The 13,194-nt window shown below is 45.5% G+C and overlaps 1 pseudogene across 1 annotated transcript in view; it reads left to right on the top strand.

Annotated features, from left to right (window-relative positions):
- The first annotated feature begins 202 nt into the window (after nucleotides 1-202).
- LOC309664493 (dihydropyrimidinase-like) overlaps nucleotides 203-13,194 on the top strand; it is a 77,843-nt pseudogene continuing 64,851 nt past the window's right edge. Inside the window, exon 1 of the transcript XR_014268444.1 lies at nucleotides 203-566. The product of XR_014268444.1 is annotated as a dihydropyrimidinase-like (transcript). The remainder of the gene's footprint in view (nucleotides 567-13,194) is intronic.

Genomic DNA, 13,194 nt, shown 5'->3' on the forward strand with positions numbered 1-13,194 from the left:
GTCCCTCGTCTTTAAAAGTGCCTCCAAGATTTTTCCCTTCCAATGACTGGAAGGGAAAAAATCTCGGTGCACATCCAGGGTCTGGACGTACACCTGGATTCAGGGCGGCGGAACTTTCAGGTCAGACCCCCGCTGACCTCTGCGCCCGCCCCAGCCTTTCGCGCAGGCCCAGCCCCCCGGGGGTGGAGCCGCTCCTCCCCCACCCCCTCGCAGCGGGTCCTTGATAAACCCGGAGCCCGGCCAGAGTGCCCGCCCCGTGCCGCCGGAAGGAGGGCGGCTCCGCAGCGTGTGCGCCCCTCGCCATGGCGGCGCCGTCGCGGCTCCTGATACGCGGTGGGCGCGTGGTCAACGACGACTCCTCGCAGGTGGCCGACGTGCTGGTGGAGGACGGTGTGGTGCGGGCGCTGGGGCGCGACCTGCTGCCGCCCGGGGACGCGCCGGCCGGGCTGCGGGTCCTAGACGCCGCCGGCAAGCTGGTCTTGCCCGGCGGCATCGACACGCACACGCACATGGAGTTCCCCTTCATGGGCTCGCGGTCCGTGGACGACTTCTACCAGGGCACCAAGGTACCCGCCTCGCCGCGCCCTGCACCCCGGGATGCCCGCCGAGTCCTCAGCCGCCTCTGAGGCTGCCCCCCGGGGTCTGGCCGGGCCGGCTCGCGCCGGCGTCGCGCGGGGGCCTGAGGGGGCGGGAGCGAGCCGCGGCGGCCTGAGGGGGCGGGAGCGAGGCGCGGGTGCCTGAGGGGGCGGGAGCGAGGCGCGGCGGCCTGAGGGGGCGGGAGCGAGGCGCGGCGGCCTGAGGGGGCGGGAGCGAGGCGCGGCGGCCTGAGGGGGCGGGAGCGAGGCGCGGCGGCCTGAGGGGGCGGGAGCGAGGCGCGGGGGCCTGAGGGGGCGGGAGCGAGGCGCGGGGGCCTGAGGGGGCGGGAGCGAGGCGCGGCGGCCTGAGGGGGCGGGAGCGAGGCGCGGGGTCTGAGGGGGCGGGAGCGAGGCGCGGCGGCCTGAGGCGGCGGGAGCGAGGCGCGGCGGCCTGAGGGGGCGGGAGCGAGGCGCGGCGGCCTGAGGGGGCGGGAGCGAGGCGCGGCGGCCTGAGGGGGCGGGAGCGAGGCGCGGGGGCCTGAGGCGGCGGGAGCGAGGCGCGGGGGCCTGAGGCGGCGGGAGCGAGGCGCGGGGGCCTGAGGCGGCGGGAGCGAGGCGCGGCGGCCTGAGGGGGCGGGAGCGAGGCGCGGCGGCCTGAGGGGGCGGGAGCGAGGCGCGGGGGCCTGAGGGGGCGGGAGCGAGCCGCGGCGGCCTGAGGGGGCGGGAGCGAGGCGCGGGGGCCTGAGGGGGCGGGAGCGAGCCGCGGCGGCCTGAGGCGGCGGGAGCGAGGCGCGGCGGCCTGAGGGGGCGGGAGCGAGCCGCGGCGGCCTGAGGCGGCGGGAGCGAGGCGCGGCGGCCTGAGGGGGCGGGAGCGAGGCGCGGGGGCCTGAGGGGGCGGGAGCGAGGCGCGGGGGCCTGAGGGGGCGGGAGCGAGCCGCGGGGGCCTGAGGGGGCGGGAGCGAGCCGCGGAGACCCGAGCGGGGTCAAGGCGCCCACGCTGAGCTTCCTTCTTCTAGGTGGCCCTCCTCGGTGGCATCAGCCCGGCTTTGGCCAAGCCAAAGGAGCAACGGCTCCTTGCAAAGTGCAAGTATCGATACCCTTAAGGTCTAAAATGTCACTCACGGATGCGCGGGTTTTTCCTCGTGGGCCACGCCCTGGTGTGTGTGAAACAGATCGGGCTGTTTAGTGCAGGTACAGGCTGCAAACACTTTCAGAGCAGTTTTGAGGATATATCCGTTACCCAACCGATTTCTAACCGTTTTACTCTCCTTACACCTCTCTCCCTCCACGTTTCCCAGCCCTCTAGGATAGACCAGAATGTTTCACAGAAAAAAGAACCCTCTGACCCAGAGAGAGGGGTCTGGGGCAGGCTGCTGACGCCAACATTTGCAAAGCGTCCTCCTATTTACTAATTATCAACCTTTATCATTAGGCCAATGGTCAAAGTCGTTTGTAGGAAGGATCGTTATCTGTTTTGAAGAGTATTCATTTTTCTCTCTTGCTAAAACGTGAAATTTGCTAAATTTCATTGAATTTATGTTGACATTTAAAATACGTTTTTTTAGATATCCAAGCAATACACGATTATAGACAATTGGAAAAAAATAATAGGAAAGTAGAAAGAGGAAAAGTATTACCCATAATCTCCCAGTCAGTGACAACCCATGTTTTGGTGTATTGTCTTTATGGTTTTCATATGCTTTATTTTACATAATTGAGGTTGTATTGTGCATGTGTGTATGAATGTGTGTACCTGTATTACAAAAGTTTTGTAACCTGTTGTATTCAATTATAGTACAGGCACTTTCTGTTATCACAGACTCGTCATTCACTAAGTGCATTGCTGATGGCAGGGCATTCCATTGACACCCCCGTTTGCCAAGTGGGGACCTGCTGCTATGGCTGACCATCAGTCACCAGACCCACTAGCGTTATTCCCCCTCATTATTTCCCTTTCTCTGATCAGGGTTCCAGATGAAGCAGCCAAGAAGAGGGGTTAGAATGTTGCCAGGGCAGGACATTCCTTCTCATTCTCAAGTTTATCTGTGCATGCCCCAAGACCCTGGGAGGTGGTTCTTAGTTTTCTATCTGTTCTTGGCCATTCTGGGATTCCAGTGTGGAGAGATTTACGGTTCCATACTTAGAAGGCAGGTTTTTGTAGCATATATATATATATATATAGTCTGTTCTCACCATTTGAAAGAACTTACTCACCAGTTGATTCTGTAGGCGTTTCTGTACTTAAAGGTTGTCAAAACATTAAAGGAAAACATGTTTTTCATGAGCTTAGGATCACAAGCGGAAAATGATATGGTCCGAGATAAGGTCAAAGATTTAGCAAAGACTAAATTCACGTGGAACATTAAACAGTACTCACAAAAGGGCCAAGTTGCAAAAGTCTACTGCAAAATTGGTTGGTTGAATCCCAGGACATCCCCATCCCCCAAACAGATGAGGCTCCGTAAAATGGAACCAGCCAGGTAAATACAGATAAACATGAGCATTAAAGTATTGGCCTGAGTTCTGAAAGAAGGGCATTGTGGAGTTATTTTGTCCTCTTTTCTAGAGTCTTCACGATAATTCCCAAGGCAATGTTGATGGAGTTTCTGGTTTGGGGAAACAGGGACAAAGAAGTCTTTTGTAAATGCTCATCATACTATATACCAAACTTGAAAAACATCTTATGAATACTGTTAAGTAACATTTACTTTATCAAGTCCGTGCTATGTACTAGACACTGTGCTAAACTGTGCATTGTCTTCCAACAATCCCAGGTGCCATTGTCTACTCTTCGCAATTGAAGAAACTGAAACTTAAGTCACTTGCCCAAGGTCGCACACCTGGTAAGTGGTAGAGTGGCTCTTCAAATTCAGGACTGCCTGCCATCCCTAGAGCTCTTACCTACTAGGTTCTCTTCCTTTCTGAAATGATGATTGAAAAAAAGTCTAATGTTTAGATTCGTCAGAATGGCAGTAGGTAGATGAAAAAGCTGTAAATGTAAGGTGTGTGTTACTGTGAGAAGTCTTTTGTCAAAGACAGAGCAAAGTCATCTTTCAGAAATACACTAGCCCTTCTTTACCTTCCCGACACTGGAGGCAGTTAAGGTTGTCAAAATAAATACACATGTCATGGTGTGGGTTTGTGAGACATTTATACGTGCATTTATAGCCACATCATCCCTAAGGCTACAGAAATGGGTACCTTAAGTACAGAAAGCCATAAAGTAAGAACGATATATCATGCTTTCAGGAGATGGGCCCCCAAAGGTTAGACCAATAGCTGTGTGCTTCCTGCAAGCATAATGCTAATCATTTATAATATCTGACAAACAGAAGGGATACTATTTGTGGTGGTCTATGTATTGATCACTAGATTGTGATGGACCCCAGTTTTAAAAATGAAATATAGGTCAACCAAAGGTTACATATTTTGGAAATTAATTCGTGTCAGAGGTAGGTTTAAAGCTTATAATTGATTTAGTTAATTACAGGTAAAAGCTTTCCATCTGATGTAAGTAATGGAAATAGCGTTCTGCTTTAAAGAAATCATATTTCATTTTGTTGGTCTAGACTGGATGTACAGTGGTCTTGCAGTAATTCAGTATCCATCGTGAAAGACAGTGGGACTTTTTTATTCAAATGGGTATTGAAAATTAGATAAACTTGAAGGAAATACGACTTTGCTTTTACTACATCCTGTGATAAGAGAATGAATTAAAAGGACTTGGCCAGTCTTCAAATATACGTATTTGTATTCAGACATAGATACAGCTTGGCGTGGGTGGACTCACATTGAAAACCTGGCAGCATCAGTAGCTGGCAAAAGGATCTTTTTTTTTTTTTTTTTTTTTTTAATTGAGAAAATGCAGAACACTTTTTTTTGTAAAGGACAAAAAGTCCTCAAAATTATCAAGAGAGAAAATTATACTTTGCTCTGGAACATTTTGGTAAAATGCCATGGAGGTGATTACTTACCATAAGGCAGTGGAAGGTACATGATTAAGCACATATTTATGGTTGTATTTATAGAGCTTCCTCACCTGGTAGAAGAGCTGTGATTCAGAGAGCTTGGTTACAAACCAAATCCCTTATTTTGTTTCTTGCTGGTGCTCCAGGATGGTTTTCAGAAGCTGTGCATGCTGACTGCATGACCTTGGGCAAGTCACTTCCTCTACTGGTGTTGTCAGCATTTCCGTATCTGTAAAACAAGGCAATAGTTAGAACATCTCGGATTAAATTTTTTTTCTAAGTAATGAAAAATACATATATTTATCATTCAGGAAAATGCTGGAGCATTATATTCGCTGATCATACATAGTTGAATGAAGACACTGCTTTTTTTTTTTAAAAAAAGGAAAATACAGAAGAGTATAAAGAAAAATAATATATAAATCATCTATAATTTCAGCATTTTGCTTTTAACATTTTCCTTTCAGATTTTTCTTTTTGGGGGCACATATAAACATTTTTCCTTCTACTAAATGGTGCGTACACTTTGGAATCAGCCTTGTTCGTTAAACCTTTCCCCCACGGCCTTCACTGTTGTCAGAGAACGTGATTTCTGTGGCCTGTTGACATCTCCGAGGCTAAGTCCCAGATCTTTCTCTCTGGTCTTGTATCTCTTCCGCATCAGGCTTCCATTTCTGCCCATCGACAATGAATGTCCCACAGGCGCCTCAAACTTCAAGTGCTCGACCCATTTTTCATCCTCTGTTTCCCCAACTGTTAACAGCTCCACTCTCATCTTGTTCGTGTTGGACATTTTGGTGGTTTCCAGCTTTTTTTGGCTTGTGCATAACAATGTTGTGACGTAATTCATCACTCAGATTCCTGATGATTGACGTAGAAATCACCCCTCAGGGTGAAATGCCTGGGCCAGTGAGTGTTAGATCCTTCCTAAAGGAGTCTAACATACATCCAAATTGCCTTTCAATTTATGCCCCCCTCACAGCAGTACATCCTAATTCCCATCTCACTGCATCCTAGCTAATTGTGGATATTGACTTTTTAAAAATCTATGCTAATTTAATAGGAAAAACATAGAATTTCGTAATGTTTTTAAACAAGCATTTCTTTAATTGCTTGTAAGGCTGAGCTTTGAACATTCTTGTGTTAATAACTTCCATGTTCCAGCTGTAAGAGTGTATAATTCTGTCATTTCCTTCAGTGGCTATTTACTGATTACAAAGTTAATCTTTGCACTAATCAGAGGAAGAAAATAAAACCACCTCAAAGATTAATTTGCAACCACTTGACATTAAATAGGGCTTTCGGCCTATTGAAGGTATTGTGTGTTAGGAATCCTTTCACTGAATTTTACAGAATCTGGGACTTGCCTTCTTTCAGTTTTCATACTTGAGTTTTGCAGGCTTTTCACTTCCACTGCTTGTTTTCTCCCTCATTTATCTGGACTGCATGCCTTCAGTGTCTGACAGGGGTAGTCAGGATTCAAGGTTTCCTTGACGTTGCTGTCGGGAAAGAAACATTTTTCCTCTAACCTCTTATGTTTAGTTTTTGGGGGCCCACAAATTAAACTGACAAAAGACAGATTCACAAGAGAAAAGACAGATTTTTAAAATTCATGTACATGCAGTGCAAGTTCACAGAAAAATGTGCTTCAAGGAGGCAGTTAGAATTTGGGGCTTCTATATCACCTTAACAAGGGAAGGGGAGGGGAAGAAGGGCACTTACGGAAAAGCAAATGACTTTTAGGAAAGACCAGTGGGTTCTTAGGGGAATAGATGGAGATACGATAGTTCATGACGAGGTCTATTTAGGTGCAGTGCAGGCTTCTAGTCTCAGGTGGTAAGAGTCATCTTCCTGGAAAGGCATTTATGACAATTCAGTTCTTTTGAAAAGCTCTGCTTTTAGGCAGGTAAGGGAGTTCAGGAAAAAAAGCCTATTCTCAAATGCCTTCAGCTCAAAATGATTTTTATGCCGCGGTGGCACATTCTGGACCTTGTCACTGCCGTCTAATATGGAATAACCTTAAGCTAAGGAATTTTCAAGTTGATAGTTATGTTCCGTGAATTCAGTCAACAAATAGTTCTTGGGAACCCACTACGAGCCAGGCATTATGGTTGGGGTTATAGAGATGAAAACTGTGGTCTTTGCTCGCAATGGCAGACAGACTGGAGGTATATGGGGTTCTAATTTATCTTGGCTTTAATAATAAATTATATACAGTGGACTTTTGGACTTGTAGACTTAACTTGGACAATTTGTGACTATTTTTGAGTGAACAATTTTTGATCTGGCATTTCCCCTTGTGCTTAGTAACCATTTATAATTGCTGGCATCGCTGGGCTGCATTTCCAATAGGTGAGCCTCAGCAACTCCCCAGAGCCTTCTCCTCAACACCGTTCTGTGCTTTTTCTCAGATGTCAAGTGACAGTTGAGGGAGGACACTGCAATTTTTCTGTTATGCTTCATTGCATCTAATAGAGGAATTTCATGTTATAGTGAGAGTCATGCGTTCCTGAGCCCTGAGGATCTGTTCACACGTAAAAGCTTAAAATAAAACAAACCATAATCTTTTTTTAAAAACAGGAAATTATTGGAGGCATAGATATAGAAATAGGCTATAATTCTGTTTTGTTAAAAGTCCTCGTTAACGCTGATGAGGTAATGGGCTTGGGACAAAACTGAGCATTCCGCTTTCAAGTGTGCTCAGAGTCTACATTCTACAGTAACATTTTCATAGAAGGATTTCAGAAACCGCACAGCCAGGGCTAGCAATATTTTTGAGAAACAAAATCTCACATGAATATGCAACTTGCGCAGCTTTCCCACTTTGCTGTTGGAAAAGTGAACCATCTTAATTCTTCCATCTCATAATTTCTGGGAGACATTCATTGGCCTCTCTTCCTTTCTTCCTTAAACATTTAAAGAGTATTTATGTACTAGGCACTGTAACAGGCACAGGGCCTATGGAGATGAAACTACATCAGCTAAATCAGAATCTCTGGGGGGCAGGATAAAAGTTCCCTAGACCATGCCAGTGTGCAGCCAGGGTTAAGAGTCGCTGGACTAGGTAGAGAGGGGACAGGGAGAGAAGAGTATGGGTGACTTGTCTCTCCAAGGTGGAAAGGAACTCAGATCATGCAGGGCTTTATGGGCTGTGTAATAATTGTTTTCTTCATCGTGAGAGCAGAGGGAAGTCAATAACAGATTGGAAGTGGCCCAGACTAACTGGTCTAGTCTAGTCAGAAGATGAGGGTGGCACAGGGCAACGGAGGTGCAGACGCAGGAAGTATGGAGACTCATGGAGTATGTAGGGGAAGGGATAGGTTGCTGATGGATTGGATTTGGGGATGTAAGGAAGGGAACAGGTAGACGTCAAGGGTGCCTCTTGAGTCTGTGGTTTGCACAGTGGGATGGGTGATGGTGTGATTAATATTTCACATTTGGGGAGGCAAGGAGTGTGGAGAGGCACTGTGGAGGACATCTTTACAAAGCTGGATATGCTTCTAGAGTTGGAACGTAAACTGGGATCATGAAGTTTGTTCTCATAAGTCTTAGTGACTATGAGAAGTCTGAAAATTCAGCCACGTGTTTTTCTCCCTAAGGCTCAAATGTACTGTTGGATTTCTTTTTGTTTTATTTGGGTCGAGCAGGTCCTCTGATAAATTTTAGGGAAACAAAGTCACTTGTTCTAGGATGAGCTTAGAAATGAAAATTCAGTGACCCCATAAAAGGAAAGAAAATCCTTGGGATGCTTTCAATAATGATTTACAACCTAATACAGTCTTAAATAAAGTCTTGTGTTCTGTCATATTATGACCCCACTGTTGGTTAAGAGTTTATCCCAATTTATGTTCTATCACGTTTTCACGTAAGACAGCACATGCTCTTTTCCCCTCAAGACAAGGTTTTAGACAAATTGGAAGGTTTTCAAGGGAGAACAGCCAAAGTAATTAGGAGCTGAAAGAACTGATTTATGAGCCAAGATTAGAAAAGGCAAACGCATTTTGTTTGGCTAACTGACAAATAAAGGAGAAGTCAATCAGCAATAAATACAAAGGAAACAATTAGGTTTTATATAAAAATATGAAAGAAATTTTCACCCTTTACTGGTTCTCCCTCCCCTAAACTCTCTTCATTCTTCAAATGTTGATCCTGGTGAACATTTTGTGAAGTGAATCTAGAAGCATCTGATGTTAAAAGCAATTCAATGAATACTGAAAATATCCAAGGTGAGCTAGGAATGAGATGTTCTGCTGAGTTGGTTTGCTGGATAAAGTTAATTATCCCATGGCTAACAAGTGTGTGGAGGCCAAGAAGCACTGATATGGGCCTTTCCTTGTAACTCTTCTAGGGGCGCATTATTTCAATGGCAGGTGTCGCAGTGATGAACATCACATGAGCTTAATGAAGTTGCGTCTCATTTGTGAATTTACAATTTATAATTTGATGGGACTTGTTTTGTTTTGGTATGGCTTTGGGTTTCCTAAATGCTTGATTCATTTTACCCACCTATGCCTTTCTCCAAGTAATGATTCACTGATGACCTGGGGCAACAGGCTGGAAGTCAGATCACACTAAATGGAAGATGGGATAAGGGGGAATGGCCTGCATAGGGTTGAGGCCCAGAGTAGGCTGAATGTAAGACCTCCTGCTCAAAGCTGTATCCTCCTCCATGTTCCCAATGAGGATTTACCAGCTGTGAGACCCTGGAGAGTCATTTGACCTCTCTGAGCCTCATTATCGTCAACTGTAGAATAAGAAAAGCAATTTCTACCTCTCAGGACTATAGCAAGGCTTCGTTCAATGAGCTAACGTGTGTAAGATGCTTAACCCAGGACTGGGCATTTGAACAAGCTCTTCTTTCAAGAGGCAGATACTTCCCGGGAGGGGCAGGTCTCCTTCACAGCTCCTGGTGTCCCCTCTAATTGGGATTATAGAACTGCAGCTCTGGCACGTGGCTCCCTGGATCCAGTGGAAAGAAGGCAACGTTTCAGATCTTGAAATAATAGGGATTTGAGATAACTTTGGGCAGCCAAGGGACCCTGGATAACCAGAGAGAACCGAAGAGGCAGGAGGAAGAAAGAGGTTCCAAGGAGTCTGGGGCGCTGACTGTCCGGCCACTGTTTGCCAGGTCCCAGGGTAGCAGCCAGGATCCCTGCGGCAGGTGGATGGATAAAGCCCCAGGGGTTTGGAAAAAGACAGGTTCCGTTTTCAATCCATTGCCTAGGATTGGCCCAGGCTGTCCTGTCCCAGGCACTATAGTTTTTCTAGATCTGTTCCCATTTTGAGGGTGAGGAGAAGGAGGAAATTAGGGAGGAGAAACAGAACAAGAAGAAACCAAAGAAGACAAGTGGTTGCTCCTTTACTGTTCATTAGGGAGATAGAGCATTTGTGATAAATCCTTATTTATGGGCTTTTAAATGATAGCCCCAGGAATTTCAATTTGCTGTAGTTTAAAAAGAAAAAAAAAAAGTGGCCATTTGACCATCACATCTTCAGTCTCATAAGAGGCCCATCGAAGTTGAACTACTTAATTTATATGGCATATGCATGCATACCTGGATTTGTATCACATATATGTAAAATCTTTATTTTTTTCTTCTTTTGAAAGTTAGGCTTTGTTATAGAAAATGTAGCAACTACTGAAAATAAAATTGAACTAGAGGAAAATTCAAAGGATCTGTAGTCACTCCACCCAGAAACAGCCACTGGCTCAGACCTGTTTTGTTTTCTTGCTAAGGGTTGGTATGTTCTGGAGCATGTTGCCATGGCGTCTCTCTCTCTGGTTATTTCCCCTGACCTTGGGACCCCTCTGGCCTCCTCTGCAAGGTGACTGCCACATCTTTCTCCTGCGTTTGAGTGCTCTTGTGCTCGGGGCTGCGTTTCTCTGTCTGCAAACACACAGAGTGGACATGTGCCTGAGCACCTCATGCTCAGGGTGCTCTCCGCAGAATTCATGCTCCCTCCAAAGACCAGATCGGCTGCCCTCCTCTGTCCCCTCATCCGCCACCTCTCAGTCACTCCAGCCAAAATCAGCTCCTGGACTCCCGTCACCCCCGCAGACAGCCAGCCACTGCCTTGCCCTCTGGGAACCATTGCTTCACACATCCCAGTCATCTTTTTTTAAAGTACAGTTGGTTTAGAGTAGTATGTTGGTTTCAGGTGTACAGCATAGTGAGTCAGTGTTTTTGCAGATTATACGCCATTATAGGCTATTACAAGATAATGGGTATAATTCCCTGTCCTGTACAGTATATCCTTGTTGCTTATCTGTTCTATACATAGTTGTTTGTATCTCTTAATCCCATACTTCTTATTTGTCCCTCCCCATCTTCCTTCTCTCCTTTGATAACCACAAGTTTGTGTTCTCTATCTGTGAGTCTGTTTCTCTTTTGCATGTAGATTCTGCCCTTTACCACTTTTCTGCTGATGCTTCCTCACGGACCCTTTTCTCAGAGTTTCTCCCCTGCTGTCAACTGTTACTGAAAGCACTGGCTCTGGAGCCCAATGACCTGCGTCCAATCTTGCCTTTGTTACTCTCTAGCTGTGAGATGTGGGGAGTTATTTCATGGTGCTGTTCTCAGTTTCCTCAACCCTGAAAAGGGGTTAACAATACGACCTGCTGCAGAGCTGATGAGATGGTTAAAACACTTAGGACATCAGAATAGTTCCTGGCACATAATAAGCACTCACTACAAGTTAGATACTATTATCCTTATCGGCAACTGCACATTTATGTCCTAATGCTAATTCAAATCCCAGCTTCCTCTGATCTGTTTCCTTCCTCTGAATTCCCAGGAGTCTTTTCCTCTTCTAGGGAGCTTAGCAATTTTAACTTCCCTTTAGCAATTCCTATACCACATTTACTATGGAAGTGTACTTGCTACCTATTATTACCATCTGATTATTTGATTATAATTGTTTGTGCATGTTTCTGTCTCCCCCTCTAGACGGTCTGATTATTTGTGTGTGTCTGATTATTAGTGTGTCACATGGTGCAGTGACCAGGTGAACCACTGGGGGGTCCAGTTTCTTCCATTTAGTCCCTTAGTCCTTGCTCTGTACAAGATCAAGAAATGGGAAGATCAAGAAATGGACAGTGTCAAAACACAAGAAACTGGTGATGTTGGTTGCTTCCTGGAAGTCAGAATTGGAGGGAAGACTTTTCATTGCATTGTGTGTAACAGCCCACTCACTCCCTGTAATGGCTTACTTGGGTAGACATTTTTTTGGTAATAATTTTATGAAGATGTAATTGATATACAATACCAGTTAGCCATTTAGAGTGTACAGTTTAATGTTCTTTAGTATATTCACAGAGCTGTGCAACCATCACCACAATCAATTTTAGAACATTTTTATCTCCCCAGAAAGAAGCCCATACCCTTTAGCTATCACCCCAACTTTCCCCAACCCCCCTGGCTCCAGGCAACCACTATTCTACTTACTGTCTATGGATTTATCTCTTCTGGACATTTCATATAAATGGAATCATATGATATGTGATCTTTTGTGACTGGATTCTTTCACTTAGCATCATATTTTCAAGGTTCATTCAAGTTGTAGCAAGTGAATCAGAACCTCATTCCTTTTTATGGCCAAATAATATTCCATTGTATGAATATACCACATTTTGTTTATCCATTCATCAGTAGATGGGCATTTGGGTTGTTTCCACTTTTTGATTATTATGGATAATGCTGCTCTGAATATTTGTGTACAAGTTTTTGTGTGGACATGTTTTCATTTCTTTTGGGTATATACTTAGGAGTGGAATTGATGGGTCATATGGTAACTCTCTGAGGAACTGCCAAACTCTTTTCCAAAGTGGCTGCATCATTTTATTTATATTTCTACCAGCACTGTATCTAGTTTCCCCACATCCTGCATGTGATAGACATTTAATATGGAAAGAATTGCTCTTTAAGCTTGATTTTCTAGTTCAGTAGACACTAAAAAAGTACTTTCTTCCAACACTTTAATTAACAGCACTTTCTATTAGAAAAATGCCCTTCAGCCTCAAGGGATATCTGTCAGAAGACATTTTAGAAGGAAGAAGGTGAGAAGGTTAATCTGCATTCGAATAAAAATATAGAGCCTAAGGAATTTTTTCTGGTATTGTCATTATACCAATAGGGATTTCTTAAGAAATGCAAATATGCATTGTTTTGCCATGCATAAGGCAATTGTAATCGAAAGATAAAGTACAGGATCCTGTATAAATAGTGAGATTTCTGAGAGCAAAAAGAGTTGGAGTGGGACCAAGTGACTTAAGGACAAATAAAAATCCATTGAAGTAAGCAAGAACAAGGAGCTAGAATAGAGCTCATGTAGCAGCTGGGACCTTGGGAGCACTCGGCATGTCTGGGGGCCTGTGAGTGGGGGGGAAGGTGACAGGGGTGCAGACCTGGGAGGGAAGCTGGTGGCACTCCCTTCTTTGTTGTAACATGACCATGTTTCTGGTGGTGAGATGAGTCAATGTATGAAAAGTGGGGAAATGCCTGATTCTAAAGCAGTGGTGCAAAGGCTCATCACTCATTGTGGGCTGAAGCTTTTGAAGCACTTACTGTGAGTCAAACACGGTATTAAGCACTTTATATACGTCACCCCAGTTTAATCCTCCCAACAACCCTATGGTTCAGGTACAATTATTG

The sequence above is a fragment of the Balaenoptera physalus genome (genome assembly GCF_965194825.1).
Source record: "Balaenoptera physalus genome assembly, chromosome: 7".
NCBI lineage: Eukaryota > Metazoa > Chordata > Mammalia > Artiodactyla > Balaenopteridae > Balaenoptera > Balaenoptera physalus.